Source organism: Physeter macrocephalus, chromosome 19 (assembly GCF_002837175.3).
Source record: "Physeter macrocephalus isolate SW-GA chromosome 19, ASM283717v5, whole genome shotgun sequence".
Taxonomy (NCBI): domain Eukaryota; kingdom Metazoa; phylum Chordata; class Mammalia; order Artiodactyla; family Physeteridae; genus Physeter; species Physeter macrocephalus.
The window spans coordinates 76,031,079-76,047,512 of NC_041232.1; positions in this window are offsets into that span (position 1 = coordinate 76,031,079).

Here is a 16,434-nt window from a genome sequence, read left to right on the forward strand (position 1 = left end):
CTAGAGACCATCATACAGAGTGAAGTAAGTCAGAAAGAGAAAAACAAATACCATATGCTAACACATATATATGGAATCTAAAAAAAAAAAAAGTTCTGCAGAACCTAGTGGCAGGACAGGAATAAAGACGCAGATGTAGAGAATGGACTTGAGGACACGGGGAGGAGGAAGGGTAAGCTGGGACGAATTGAGAGAGTGGCATGGATATATATACACTACCACATGTAAAAAGGATAGATGTTGGGAAATAGCTGCATGGCACAGGGAGATCAGCTCGGTGCTTTGCGACCACCTAGGGTATGGGTTAGGGAGGGTGGGAGGGAGACGCAAGAGGGAGGGTATATGGGGATATATGTATACGTATAGCTGATTAACTTTGTTATACAGCAGAAGCTAACACACCATTGTAAAGCAATTATACTCAAATAAATATGTTAAAAAAAAAAAGAACGAGGCTGAACTTTCTCCCTCCTGCACCCCGTATGCAGGCTGGAGGACAAGCTGGGTGCCTGGGGCTGCTTTGCCTGCTGATTTGTCCTCAGCTGTGTGAGGACAGGAGGACACAGACAGCCTGGGGACTCTGTGGACACAGACCTAATGAATAGACAGCCAATGTTGACTTGCTCTATGACCTTGAATAAAACCTGTATCCTCTCAGGTTTTATTTATTATATTAAATTATAATATACAGGGCTTCCCTGGTGGCGCAGTGGTTGCGCGTCCGCCTGCCGATGCAGGGGAACCGGGTTCGCGCCCCGGTATGGGAGGATCCCACATGCCGCGGAGCGGCTGGGCCCGTGAGCCATGGCCGCTGAGCCTGCGCGTCCGGAGCCTGTGCTCCGCAACGGGAGAGGCCACGACAGAGGAAGGTCCGCATACCACAAAAAATTAAAAAAAATAAAAAAAATAAATTATAATATACATATTTAAGATTTGACTAAGTGATTGCTAAAGTGCCTACTGGCTCTGAAATCTTATGAGTGTTTCAGCTGAATCTCAACATTCTCTTTATCATTATCATCACTGTCATGTCCTGGGCACTGTACTCAACCTTTACAGCCATGATCCCATTTTATCCTCACTTCTGGTTTACCAAGTCTGTATTACTGCCATCACCTCACAGATGAGGATGCTGTCTCCCAGAAAAGTGACATGACTTGTTCTAGGTGACTTAACCATGAAGAGGCAGAACCAGGAAATAGAGCCAAGATTGCTTTGATTCCAAAGTCCATGGTGCCTACCTAGAGGAAGACAATATCTCTGCCAGTGATGCATTAATTTACGACATTTTAAAATTCATGCATTAATTTATGACGGTCCTTTAGCCAAATCTATCTAATCTAAAATCAAATACAGATCATTATATTTTTGAACCAGGGATGATTGGCTCCCTTTACAATGCTTATTAAAAGTGATACCGAGCAGGACCCCGTGGGGCTCCTGGGCACAAAAGCCTTCCTGTGCCCCCCATTTCTTGATTACAGGAAATAGGCTTCATTCAGCCTCCATGACCCTCCCTGAGTTCCAAGGAGCAGGTTCAAACAGTTGCTAATTGCGGGGGGAGGGGATGTGGAGACCAGGGAGGAACAGTCAAAAGAAACAACAGGGCAGCCTTGGGGCAGGATCCAGGTTCCCCCTCATGGGATGCACATAACAATATCTTTGAGCTGTTTTGCAGATACTGAAACCCCAACCAGGTGGGAGAAGTTAACTGACTGCTGCCCACCAGCACATAGACCCCAGACTGGCTGAAACCAGAAGGTGGATGATGCTGACACCCGATTACCTCACCACCAACCAATCAGAACAATGTCCATGAGCTGACCACGCCCTGCTCCTTGAACACTCTAAGATGCCTCACTACCCCCTCCAGGTCAGCACACACAGTTTTGAGGGCACTAGCCCGCTGTGGCCCCCTTTGCCTGGCAAAGCAATAAAGCTATTCTTTTCTACTTCACCCAAGACTCTGTCTCTGAGATTTAATTCGGTGTTGCGGTACAGAGGCCGGATTCGGCTTCATTAGCTTATCTTAAAGATGAGAATAAAGATACTATTTGTACTGTAATATGATAAGTTAACTTAGCTGAAGTAAGAAATGTGTGGACACTAGCTGACACACTGTTGGTATGAAACAGCTTACAGTTCTTTTCTCCCTTGATTAAACGAGGTTAAGACCGTAAGAAAGGAGCCATCACTTTGATATTGCTTCGCTGAGCAATGTCAATTGGGTTTCTAATAATCTTTTATTAGGGTTTGTGAATGAAAAGCCGAAGCCAAGGAACAAGTTCAGTCTGAAATCAAATATGGCCTAGACGTGGCTCTCAAATCAATGGCAAAGAATCTTCTAAGAGATTATATCTATTCACTGAAAGCCCGAAGGGCACAACTAGACTGTGTGGGAGGAAACCAGAGATGTCAGCTCCATAAAAGAAACAACCTTCTAACAAATTTAAGCTGCTCAAAGAATGAACAAAGGGCTTCAGAAGACAGTGTGTCTTCTGTCATCCTAAGTCTTTAGATGGCACGGGGAGAAGAAGGTCCTTTTGCACCTGAAGACCTTTATAAACTCTCTCAGCGCTAAGACTCTGTGCCTCGGAGACGCTATGAATCTGCTAAGATTTAATGGCTATTGTGGAGGAACCAAACACCTCAGGCTGCATTTTAAATTCATTTACTCATTCATTTAAGGTTTTTGTTTTGTTTTTTTTTTTCTTTTTTTTTAGTGCATCTGTGAACCAAGCCCTGGTCTAAGCCTCAGGGATATAAGATGAGTAAGATTTCTTCCCTTCAGTGAGCTAAAGTATAAAAAGGGAGAGACACATGTAAAATAGAAAATATAATAATGCTTCACTGATGCTGTATTAGAAGACAGTATAAGGTATAGTGAAATATAAAAATGGAGGTAATCAGTGCTTCCTGTTTTGGGTTTAATAACTTATTTTCTTGGTTAGTTTGGCCTCATCTTTGATTCTGAACATTCTGATTCAGTCTCTAGCTTTTTCTGTACCAGTTCTCCATATTTGCTCTGTAAATTGCAGTCCAAGGGGAAAGACACTCTTCAACACCACTTCAAATAGAAATTGACTTCCTGCTGGTAAGTCTACCTGGAGATACAACTTGAGATTTAGCAGTGCAGGTTGTGGTTGGAGTGATGAGAAAGGGTGAGTTTAGCCTGGGATAGGAGGTAAATGGAGAAAACAGAACCAAACAATAGTAAACAATAGTAGGAGCTCACTGGTCCGTATATACTTTTGGGTTGTTTAGTTTCCACCAATAGAATCAAAGCATCTACTGACTGTGGAATGACACAGCTTTGGGGATGCAAAGCACAATTCTTAAAGCACTACTTAAACGGACGTAACCCATTAAAAAAAATCTAGAATGAGCTACCATCACACAAGCTGCGACTGTTGCTGTCATGACCACCTTCTGATGATTGCTTAGAACAGGCTTTCAGAGAAGCTCCACTTCTTCACTCCATCAATTTTGGGGAAACATCTTTTTTTTTTTTTTTTTTGAGAACATGCAGAGAGAGGGAATTATTCTTGTTTGTCCAGCATCCATTGCCCACAGGGTGTGATCAAAGCCAAGAGCTTAGTTACAGAAAACTGCAAAGTCTGCACAAATTTCTTTTCGTTCTCACCCGTGTACCCCAGGTCAGGTCCACACTGATGGTCTCACTGTCCTTTGGACATGACAGTTGCTTTCGTTAATCTAAGACTTGCACGCGCTTTCTCTTCCACCTAGAATACCTTTCCTAACATTGTCACCTAGCTCGTTGGCGAACGTTCAAAGAAATTTCACTTTTTAATCTTTCCTCATTCTTCTATGCACACTTATTAATACTCTGCCCCTTTTTGTGTTTTGGCCTTTGCCATATTATATTGAAATATATTTTTGCATTATTTATGACTTTCCCTTTTTTAATTAATTTATTTATTTTTGCTGTGTTGGGTCTTCGTTTTTTTTTTTCTATGCAAGGGCTTTCTCTAGTTGTGGCAAGCGGGGGCCACTCTTCATTGCGGTGCGCGGGCCTCTCACTATCGCGGCCTCTCTTGTTGCGGAGCACAGGCTCCAGACGCGCAGGCTCAGTAGTTGTGGCTCACGGGCCTAGTTGCTCCGCGGCATGCGGGATCCTCCCAGACCAGGGCCCGAACCTGTGTCCCCTGAATTAGCAGGCAGATTCTCAACCACTGCGCCACCAGGGAAGCCCTGACTTTCCCTTTTTATTGTAATCTTCTGGAAGGCCAAGACTGAAACATTCATTTCTAAATTTCTATAATCTATTACAGTGCTTGAGAATAGATGTTCAATAGATGCTTGATAAATGAATTAGAAAAATTAGGATATAAATCTGTGAAGTAGGTGAAATTGTCCCTATGATCTCAAAACACCTATTTATTTCCTGTCATAAAAAGCACCATAGAATTGTAGAAGGAATAGTGGCCTGAGTCAAGATACTTGAACTTGTTGCCATCTCTGCTGGCTACTTGCTGAGCAAGCTTTAGAAAGTCAGTGAACTTGAAAAAGACCTCGGTTTCTTTGTAAAGTCAGAGTGTTGAAGGAGGTAATCTTGAAAGTTTCTACCAACTCAAAAATTCTGTGATTATTAAAAGTGGTCAATGGCCCAATGTTAAATCAATGTTATTAAATGTTATTATATAATAACGAGTATAGTGGATATGGAGATATAAGCCTTAAGTTTGCATTCCGAATCTGCAACCAAATGGTCATGTGGCACTGGATAAATCACTTAATATCTGTTTCGAATTAGTCGTCTGAAAAATGGGAATAAAATGGTGAGTTTAGTTTGGGACTGTTATAAGCATGCAATAAGATAATTCATCTGAAAAGACTTTTCAAATTTGGTTATTAATTGTGCACCCACCCCATATTTAGTTATTAATTATACCATGGCAGCTAAGACCAAGCCACCTTCATCTCTCAGCAGCAATAGTCTTCTGACCATCCATCCTGTTCCCAGAACAGAAATTTTAGAAATCTGATCACATGATTCCCTTGAATCAAATGCTCCAATGGTTTCCATTTAAAATTCAGAGTAAAATCCTAACTCTTTGCATGGCCTATAGAAACTTATATGTCCTGACTTCTGCCTCCTTCTTCAATGTGCTGCCTGACCACTGCCATGCCTGTTCTCCAGGTCCACTGACCTGCTGGTCCCCTAATAGATTAGCTCATCCTGTCTCGTGCCTTCCTGCTTGCTCTTCCCTTAGATCTTCCCATGGTTGTGTTCCATGCATCATTCTGGTCTCTGCTCAAATATCAGAGAGATAGTTCCTGCCTACAGCACACCTCTCTTCACCTTCAGGAACTCTGTATATCTTTACCCCCAAGACTTACAAAGGTTTAGTGACCTGCCCAAAATTATTCAGAATTTAGAAATTAGAACCCAGAAGTCCCGTGTTTGTTTGTTTGTTTGTTAAGATCACATTCAGATAGAGTGACCCTATTCTATTTCTTTAATATAAGAGAGACCCACTCCTAGGTGTACCGAGTGAAAATGTTCTAACGTAGCTGCTACTAGGGTCAACCAGTCACTCTTAGACATGGGTGGTGGAGCTTCAGACTTCATCCCATTTTTCATATTCCGAAAAGCATGGGACATAGACTAGATGACTAACACAAGCATAAAAGGAATATGACAATTGGGGCTGCATTTTCCAAAAGGCATGCTGAAACAAAATACAACCATTGACTCTGTGGCCACCAGATTTTTCCAGCAAGCACAATTTTGTGTTAGAAATTTGCAGAGAAGAATGGGAGGGAAAATAACTGACAGACACATTTCACTGATGATAATCTAGCTGCGGATTGGTAAATAGATATGCTCCACGGCATGTGGGATCTTCCCAGACCGGGGCGCAAACCCGTGTCCCCCGCATCGGCAGGCAGACTCTCAACCACTGCGCCACCAGGGAAACCCATATGGGACATGCTTTAGAAGGGCTACTCTGGGCTGAAATCAGAATCCACTCTTCCAGTCTTTTTTTTTTGTGGCCATTAGAGACAGGAGAGAGTAAAAGTACTTTTAAGTTAATGGGTGACTAGAAGGTAAGTAGGAGCAAATTCCAGTAATTTGGATATGTTATCGGTCCCAGTTTCATGGGTGCAGTTGAAAAGTCCTAGCTGGTATTCAAACATTGAGACTTTAAAAATATTTCCTGTGTTTGTTATTATGAAGGTAATCAGTATAAAATTTAGAAAAAACCAAGCAAAAAAGAGTGAAATAAAAATCACCACCAGAGGTCACCATTGCAAACATTTTTTCCCCCATGGTTTAAACTCAAGGACTCCACTGCACATGGGATCTCAGCTCTAGCTGCAGAGTGAGATAGATGCCCTGACAATAGCAATCTTCTATCTTCTTTCTGAAGCACTCAGAGTCTGTCAAGGCTCACTCAGTATACCTTTGAAATTAGGAAACTATGGGCACTGTCCATTGTGTGGATGAAGGGGTGAAAATATAGGTCATGGGATATAAAAATGCAAAACAGTTCAATGAATGGCAGAGTGAATAGAAGCCAAACTTTTCCCTTTCACAGGACTGGTGGTCCTGTCACAGGCAAGTTTCCTTTTTAAGAGTCTTTTGGGTTATATTTCAATGAGGAATATGTCAAAAAGTAGCCATTAAGATAAAGGGTATTTTCTTTATGTATTGCAAAATAAAGAAAATATCTGTATTTTTAGAGTCATAGCTATATGCTTTACAAATATTTCTAATAGCCACATTCCCCTAATTGTTGAATATCCTTTCTGGTGAAGCAGAGTCAGTTCACTTTGGGTTTTTTAACTTGCTCATTACTGTGATGGCACCCTGTGGGTTAGAAGGATATGCAACCTTTCAAAGTTGCCCTTTAAAAGAGTGAGTTTTATACAAGCAAAAGGAAAAAAGAGTGGGTTCTGAAACTGCCGGTCTCAAGGTTTTTAGGCATTGAAGTTTGTGGTGGTTTTGTTGAAGTGAATGGAGCTCTCTTAACATTCTTTGGTTGACTTTACCTTGATGTCTCATGATCAAAGGTGGGCATTTGTAGCCTGTTTAGAAGGGAAACTTTGCAGAATGTCTAATAATTTGGTGTTTGAGTCTATTGACCCTCATCCATGAGATTATCGTCATCACCCACAGCAGCTACAGCAGGTACCAACCCCCCATTGGCCTCTCACCATGGTAGAAAATGACATGAGGACCACAGGAGGATGCTGATAATGCCATTTCTAATGACCTTGATAGCCTTATAGTGACTTTATTATATCTACAAAACACAAAGCAATGTTATCACACTAAGGTTTACTGTAATCTTTTTCTTAATTAACTAAATCTACAAACATGTCATTACTTTTTGTCAATAAATCTTGAATATTTTATAATCCAGAAAAGTTCAAGAATGAAACACTGGGGCTTTAACCTTAGGCTGTGCATAGTATGTGATATTTTCAAGTTGCTTCTCAAGTGCTCTTAAAACTGGTCTTGAGGTTTGAGTATATTAAACTAGGCTTATTTTCAAAAGTCCAAGCTGTAATTTCCCCTTGAAAGTCTCTTAAATGGCAAGAAAATTTTAGCTGAATTCAAATTTACACTTTTAATAAATATATTACTCTCTATAAATGTGAATGCCAGTGGTTAAGAAACTAAATAAATAAATAAAACTAAAAAATAAGAATTATTCTTTCTTTTCCCAAAGGATTGAAAGACTACTAAGAAATTCAATGAGTAAACATTTAATGAATACCTACTTGAAAAGATCACTTTAGAAGTTGTTGGAAAAAACAACAATAAATAATGTAGAGTTATTGTCAATAAGACAGCCATTTAAAGTAATCATACATATATTTATACATAATAACTATACATTTTTCATTTGTAAACCATTTGCTGGGTACCTAAAAGGTTTTGGACATGGAGAAGAATGCCAAGGAATCAAAAATAACAATAATGATAATACTAGTAATAATAGCAACTACCATTTAGTGGGAGCCTTTTATGTGCCAGCACTTATCAAGCTTTCTCTGTCTTGCATTATCCCCATTTTTAAGTTACAGGACAGAGAATTAGACAAATTAAGTCTCTAATACAGTTGTTGAGATCTATTTACAGAGCAGGAAACTAAACTCCTATCTGTTCAGCTCCAAAGGTATTCCACTTTATAATACGACTTCCCATACAAAGACATAGAAGACAACTCTGCTTTCCTTCAGAGATCACAGGTCATCAAGGGGATGCAGATATACAAAGAGTGAATAGTTAATAGTTACCTATTCTAGGTAAGAAATAATCAGGGACTCAACTAAAACAGTCACGTGCAGTAGAAATGGAACAGGCTGGAGGAATGGTCAGTGGGTTAAATCAAAAGCAACCCGATGAGAATATCTCTATGGGAGCATGTGCCCCATGGTTGTGGTTTGCGTGACAAGTTTGGGAACACTGGAAATGGAGGAAAGTTTAAAGGCAGGTAGGTGTAATGAGTTCAGTTTTAAACATGCTGAGTTTCAGGTGCTATGATACATTATGGTACATAGAGATTAGTAAGTCCAGTAATGATCAGAAGTCCATGGATGCCTGCAAAAGAGAAAAATATTTGTGGCATTATAAGCAATATAGGGGTGACTTAGTCACTGGCTTCAGAGTGAATGAGTACTAAGAATAACAGATGTAATTTGTAGTCCTCAACTTTTAGAGGCGAGGTGAAGGATGGTAAATAATGGAGCCAAATGAGGAGGATCCAACGGGGGAGGGTAGGAAGCACAATACAAAAGACTACTTATTTAGCTATTCTTAAAATGCTTATATTCTCTTGGCGGGTGGCTACGTGAAGATGGAGAAGATGTAGTTTGTGTACGCGAGGAGCGTATGGTATATCAATGGGGGAGAAGTGATTTCAAAAAGTGGAGGTCCAAAGCATCTAATCCTACAGGAAGGTGAAGTAGAAGATGTACTGGAAGTTATATTCAATTTGGCCATTACATAATTCACTGCTCTAGAGAGAGAAGCTTCTAGAGAGAGTATGGTGGTGAGGGCAGTAGGCAGAGAAGTAAATGTGGAGTGATTCACATAGTTTATACCACTTTATCAAGGAATTTATCTATGAAAGAAAGGCAAATGGTGAGGTGATAAAGAATGTGGGAGACATAACTGAGAGTGAGTACTTATTTTTAAGATGAAATTTAGCAAGCTTGGACTTCAGGGAAAGTAAGGAATAAAGGAGAAGCTGAAGAAGCAGAATAGACAGGAAATGCTGATGGATCAAGTCTTGGAAAGGAGTGAGATTTAAATCATAAACCTGAGACAGACCAGGAAGAAACTCTGTCTAAAACAGAGGACTTGAGCAATGAGGCCCATAGTGTAGATAGTTTTTCTCTGTTTAGTCAGAGGCAGGTTGATTTGCAGGGAGTGGTGGAGGCTTATAGGAGCTCCGAGGGTTTGAAATAGCCATTGTGGGGAAATGTCAAAGACAGGAAGGGGCTTGCTGAGGAGTTTTGAGGGCCCAGTTGAACTTGAGATAACTAACTTGAAATGACATCAGTCTATACTGTTGTGAGGCTTTCCTTCTAACATTGCCTAAAAAACCCAGTTAAAGAGTGAAGAGTCAAATTGTTTGACGATTGGTGCGGATGACCGGTGAGGTGTGTCTCGCAGGACCCGGTGTAGAGGAAGCTGAAGTTGCTAGCAGGAAAAGTGTTGATATGATAAACCTTGGGGTCTAGCATATTGGGAGATAACTGGGAGATAATTCTCCATGATCTGGCGTTCCTGCATATCTTCTGAGCAAAGGAGGTTGACAGTTTTGCTCAAGGATGTTTGCCTAGGGACTTCCCTGGTGGTCCGGTGGTTAGGACTCCATGCTTCCACTGCAGGGGACACGGGTTTGATCCCTGGTCAGGGAATGGAGATCCCACATGCCAGCTGGCATGGCCAAAAAAAAAAAAAGACGTTTGCCTATTAGACAGCTTCGGGGAAGATGGAGACAGTGGTTTCCCCCTGCGACACTGAGTGCTTTCTCTCCCTGGGGGTCTCCTTCCCCTCACTAGAGGTGTTCTAGGGAATAAAGGTGACCTCTCTGTGGAGAGCAGGAGTGGCAGGTGTGCCAGTGGGCCCTGTATAAGATCAGGATGTCCTTATCTAGGAGTTCCTCAGCCGTGACGCACGCCTATTATGTGTGCGGCATCCTCCTGGGGCTGCCTCGGCATTGCCCCCGTGGAACTTGGGGGACGAGGGGAACCAATGTAAACATGAAACCCAGGCCTGCTGTGCCAGGGGTTAAAAGCTGTCTAAGTTCATCTGGGCTCATTGTATCCTTCCTGGCTGCATCATGAAGCGTGGTGGCCACCTGCCAGCCGCTGTTGCTACGGCTTAGGGATTGTTTGATGGCTTGGCTTGACAAAGTGAAGGAGGAGGAGGGGAGGCCAGTTCTGGGGTGGGCTTGGAAATGGGAAGGGGGCCTTGCTGGGTGTGAAGGGCATGTGTGAGTGCAAGGTAGGAAACAATAAGTGCCTAGAAGTTGTTAAAAGCAGATAGTACGTTATGGGAAGGTTTTGTGGAGGAGGTGATACTTAGACTCAGTCTTAAGGGATTTAAATGATTTGCAGATGCACAATGATTTAAAATGGTGGGAGCTACTTTCAGGGCGAGTGAGAGAGTAGAAGCTGAAGTAGAAGCTGGAGCTTAAGAGAGCAGGCTGGATGGGGCACGGTGGGTGGGGAGGAGGTGAGCTGCCCAGTTTAACTGCTATGAGCCCAGTAAAGTGACGCTAGAAATGGCTCATTGAGGCCACCATCCACGAAGCAGACAAGGTTATGGGCACTGTGCTTTAATCGTAGGTTAAAAACATTACATTGAACTTTAGCGTGTGAACCGTTGGGAAAAAGCTAGGAGCCTGTTAAAGGGAAATGAGAGAATATGGCACTTACTTCTGTGAAGTTTTTGATCGTATTAAATGTGCATTTTGAGATCCACTAGCTACTTACGTTTATGGCATCCTAACACTTAAACAACAATGTTAAAGAGATTTACTGTAAAGACCAATGTATAAAATGGAGAGCTGCATCTGAGTTGGGCCTCATTAAGAAAAATAAACCCCAGGTAAAAGTAGCTATTTAGGAGTTGAGATATATCCATAGGAGGAGTTTACAAAGAACTTTGAATGACTGAAAGGGTTGCTTTAATAAAAGAAAAAGGTTCTGGTGCTACTTTTTGGTTTAGCATCTGCCCCATTTTTTCTTTTTACTTGTTTATTTATTTACTTACTTACTTATTCATTTAACAAGAATATTGCCCTTCCTTTAAACTGTTGATGTTTTGTCTACTTTTCCTAATTAGAGAAGTCAACTAAATGGTTTGAGAATTTTCTGATTGCTTATTGATTTCTTATTGTTTGTATGAATATTAAATATAACATTTAAATCTTAACTAGGATGCATATTTTCCTGAAAGGTGCTTTTTTTTAAAAAAATGGACTTTGGGTTTATTACATTTGCTGTAGGATAATTCTTCCCTTCATTTTATTCATCTTCTGGAAATGTCATTAGCAGAGAAAACTAAAAAAGGCAAATGAAGTTGTCTAGGGAGGTAAGTTGCCCTTGCTTTTCCTCTGGATAAATTATACAACAAGGTTACTCTCCCAATTAGATAATATCTTGGGAGATAACCAGTCACTTTCTAAACACAAGCACATCTGAATTTTAAAATGTTAGCGTAATAAAAAGTGATGCATTTTGAATCTCTGGGCTAAGTATATAAAGCGTAGTTGGCTAACCTGGGTGTGGAAAATACTATAATGTAGGTCGAGAGACTTTTGCAATCATAACTACAAAGATACATACATACATGCTTACGTATGTAAAAATTTGCTTTAACTTGAAAAAAAAATAAATTTATTTATTTATTTTTGTCTGTGTTGGGTCTTCGTTGCTGTGCGTGGACTTTCTCTAGTTGGAGCGAGCGGGGGCTACTCTTCCTGTGGTGCGCAGGCTTCTCATTGCGGTGGCTTCTCTTGTGGAACACAGGCTCTAGGCGCGTGGGCTTCAGTAGTTGCCGCATGCGAGCGCAGTAGTTGTGGCTTGAGGGCTCTAGAGCGCAGGCTCAGTAGTTGTGGCGCACGGGCTTAGTTAGTTGCTCCGCGGCATGTGGGATCTTCCCGGACCAGGGCTCGAACCAGTGTCCCCTGCATTGGCAGGCGGATTCTTAACCACTGTGCCACCAGGGAAGTCCCTGCTTTAACTTTTAAAATATTTTTACTTGTTTTATTGTTGAGTCATTGTTTGAATTTATTTCCTTCCATGTTCCTCCATTAGTTTTTGACTATAATGACTCCATTAATATTAATATTTTTTTAGGGGAAGGGATTTAGAGAGAGAATCTTACGAGTTTGGTCATTCTTAGGTTAGATGGGAGAAGATGTGCTTTTCTAGGACTGGAAATTTCTAAATTTTTAACCTCTGATCTCTCCCAAAGGATATCCACTTTTTGTGGGCATCTAATGAAATAAACACAAATGTTAAAAAATTCAGTGACTAAGATATGACTATAGTAATAAATATATTTGCGTGTTTAATCAAATCACAAATTATAAGCAAGGCCCTTAACTTTTCAATTCAAAAACTTTTCTCTGACTTCTTTTTTTAAACTTAATGAAGATATTAAAATATACACTTTCAAAACTATCTTTTTTTAATGTCATTTCTGGAAATATTTACATTTTTCACCAATATAAATCATAGTCTTCATTTAGCCTGACGCTGCTGGCCCAGGAATATGGAATACAGTAGTAGTTTCTGTAAGAATGAATTGACTTTGCTCTGAAATAAGGCTTCTCAGTAACAGCCCTGGAGAAATATATTGGTTACAGCTAAAATGTATGGCTATGCTTATGCTAAAACATACCGACATTATAAAACTGTATACTGGTTTTGGTAACAATTATTCTTTCCAAAGGATTCATGTGGCTTTCAGCAAGAATGTATTGATTTCATTAAAATGTGCTCCTTGAGATAAACAAAAATTTAGTTAAAATGCATTGGTTTCTGTTAAAGTTTACTGACTGAAGTGAAGAACATTACACTACTATTGGGTTGCCTCAGGGTTTGGTAAATATTGAATAGAGAAGTATACATCAGTAATAATAAAGGCTGGGGAAAACAAAAATATTATAAACCCGATAAAGATGTAAATATTCTCACGCATTATTAGACTGAATTTTGTTGCAGGCACTAAGAGTTGGCTCACGTACTTTTCACAAAGTTAGTTCAACCTCGTGTATTCCAAATTCATGGGAACTCAGTGACTTAATGCAGGGACACTCTGGTTTTCCCTCTATTTAAATTACTCTCCAGGAGGATATTAGGCACATAGGTTGCTCTTCAAGGCACATAATGTCTGAAAATTTCCACTTAAAAAACAGAGGATGGTCCCTCAATGAGTTAATGCATTTTTTTCCCATAGGACCTAAAATATTTGCGGAGAATAGGCCACACTCTGGGAAAATCCAGTTGCTTTTGTTCAATCCCACACTGCTTCTTCATACTTGTCATAGAAAAGGAAGAGAGAGAAGGAAGAGAGGGGATAGGATAAGTACAGTTAACCATATTTCTTCATATTTTGGTTTCTAAACAAACAAAAGAGAACCTAAGATTCCTAGGGGAAAATTATATTTAAACACTGTTAATTATAAAACCAACTAGCTTTCATACAAGCAGAATGTAGGTAGGTGCATTTCACATGGGAAAACATTTTTCTCTTTGTTATCATTTTATATAGTCAGAGCTGTACAAGACTAGAGTAGAAAAATTAAAAGCATGAGCAAAAATAAAAAATTAACAAATTGCTGAATATCCTATTATTCATGAAAAATCCGTGTTTATATTTAGTACCTGTTTTTAACAGAATTTTTCTTCTTCATGATTATCAATATATCTATCTCTTTTAAAACAAATTGGAAGTTATATGAATTTTGTGCTAAACTTTTTTTTAAGGTGTATAGGAAACTGCATAAAAAATAAATATACAAATAAATGAATTATAGTGAAGCTCATATCTGACTGAGCTGGCCTTTACATTCCCCTCAGCTTCACTAAACTTTAGACAGGTTTCTTCCTGACTTTAGACCCCTGACTTCTCTTTTCTTAGAGCATTTACTTTAGAAAACTTGCAACTGTAAATTCTTTCCCTGCTCCTTTGAGATGGAAATCATCTGTAACCCAGGAAAGTCAATTCAGGAAGGACCTGAGAGCTGTCCTTTGAAATGTGATCACCAGGAGAGACAGGGCTCCATCTCCCAGGCTCTGTGGCAGGTAGGAGCCTAACTTCTATTAAGTGTCAATCAGCAAACACAGATGGCCTTAATCACAGCGACCGGCGTCCCCATTAATGCCCTCGAGTACTTTTTCATGAACTCACCCTAGTGTTTAAAAATACTCTTGCCTTTTGTTTCGGTGGAGTTGAGTTCAACCTCTCTCCCATATTGCAAAATGCCTCGAATAAAGTCTTCTTTGACTGTTTAACTCCATCCAGTACAATTTTTCTTTGACAGACCCATGCATGCACGATTCATATGAGGATTTGTAGTGTTGACAGTGCCTTGAGCCCCAGCATGCCCTTTCCTAGCCAAATGCCCCCTTTATGTCAAACTTAACCATTGTCTTGACTTGCTAATCACTTCCTTGCTTTTCTCCAGACCTTTTCTTTATACTTTTACTACCTAAATGTGTATTCCTAAACACTACTTAAATTTGATCTAGCTTTGAGATGCATTTAAATGGAAATAAAAAGCAAATATTATTTAAGCCTGGCTTCTTTTGTCCACTATCATGTTTGTGAGATCAAATCACATTGTTGCATATAAGTGTAATGCGTTGCTTTTAATTACTGTGAAGTATTCCATTAAATGAATATGTCATCATCTATTTGTCCACACTACTGATAGACATGTGGGCTGTTTCGTCTTTGTGCTATTACAGACAATGTTGCTGTGAACACTCTTGTACATAAATCTTGTAGCATGTGTGTACTCTTTTGTTTATGAAACCTACTTAGAAGTGGAATTGAAAGGTCACAAAGTTTTGTATCTTTAACACAAAAGAAGTATATAAATACTCTTTCTTCCTTCCTTCCTTTTTGTTTTCTTTCTCCTCTATCTTTCCCTCTCTTCCTCTCTCTCTCCCCTCCCTCATCCCTCTCATTCTCTTTTTTTTTCCTTTTCTTATTTTTTTCAATTATATTGTAATCATTTAGGTGTGAATTTCTTTCTTTGTCATTCTGGTGATCCATTGGGCTTATTAACTCCGTACAGTGGTCATTCACCAGTTTTGAAAAATTCTGGCCATTTTCCTTTCAGATACTCTTTCTGAAATTCCTCTTTTCCTTTTGTGATTCTAATTAAGTTCATCTAAGAACTTTTTTTTTGGTATTGCCATTGTCTCAAATTCAGGCTCTCTCATTTTTCCTTAAAATGTTGTTTCTTTGGATTTTATTCTGGATTTTTTCCCCTGGTGTTTATCCCATTCACTAACTTATTTTTCTTTAGTTGTTACTAAGATGTGCACTCTCAAATATATCTATTGAGCTCTTAGTATTATTTATTTTTCAGTTTTAGAATTTCTCTTTTGTTCTTCACCAGATCAGCTTTGTCCTTTCAAAAGCTATGTTCCAGTCCTCTGCCAAAATACTTAGACTCGTCTGATCTCCTTGAATATAATAGTCACAATAATATAAAGCTAGTACTTAACTCTCTGGGACCCTAGCTTGTTTGGTACTTTCTGATTCCCCTTCAGATCATCAGGTCTCCTGATTAGCCTGCTTATCTTTGATTATGAACTCCACATTTTATTTGCAAATTTGTTTGTAAAAATAATTTGAGGGCTAAGATAACAGGTACACATCTTGACTGAAATGAAGCTGCGTGAGACTAAAAAGGGATATGAGGATATTCTGGGGGGGCTATTACGTTCATTATCTTGATGGTAATGGCCATTTCATGATGCATACATATGTCCAAATTTATCAAACTGAATTCTCTCTGTATATGCGAATTGTCAGTGATCCTTCAATAAAGCTGCTAACATTTTTTTAAAAAAAGAAAGTCACAATAAATCTGTACTGAACTAATAAATCCCAAATGAACAGTACCTTCTTCAGTTTAACTATACATTAAGAGATAAGGTGGAAGAATTCATTGCTTTTTAAAATTTCTTAAAACACAAACTTATACAGATGTACTGAGTACATATGTGTTAGAAGAAGATTTACTTTAACATTACATTAATGTATTTCAACCTTTGCCCACTTTTACTGAACTACCTCTTCCACAAGTAGCTGGTTTAATTTTCATAGTTTTCAGTGACCTGTGGTCATCACTGTAGTTTCTGGAAATTACTTTTTTTTTTGCGGTACGCGGGCCTCTCACTGTTGTGGCCTCTCCCGTTGCG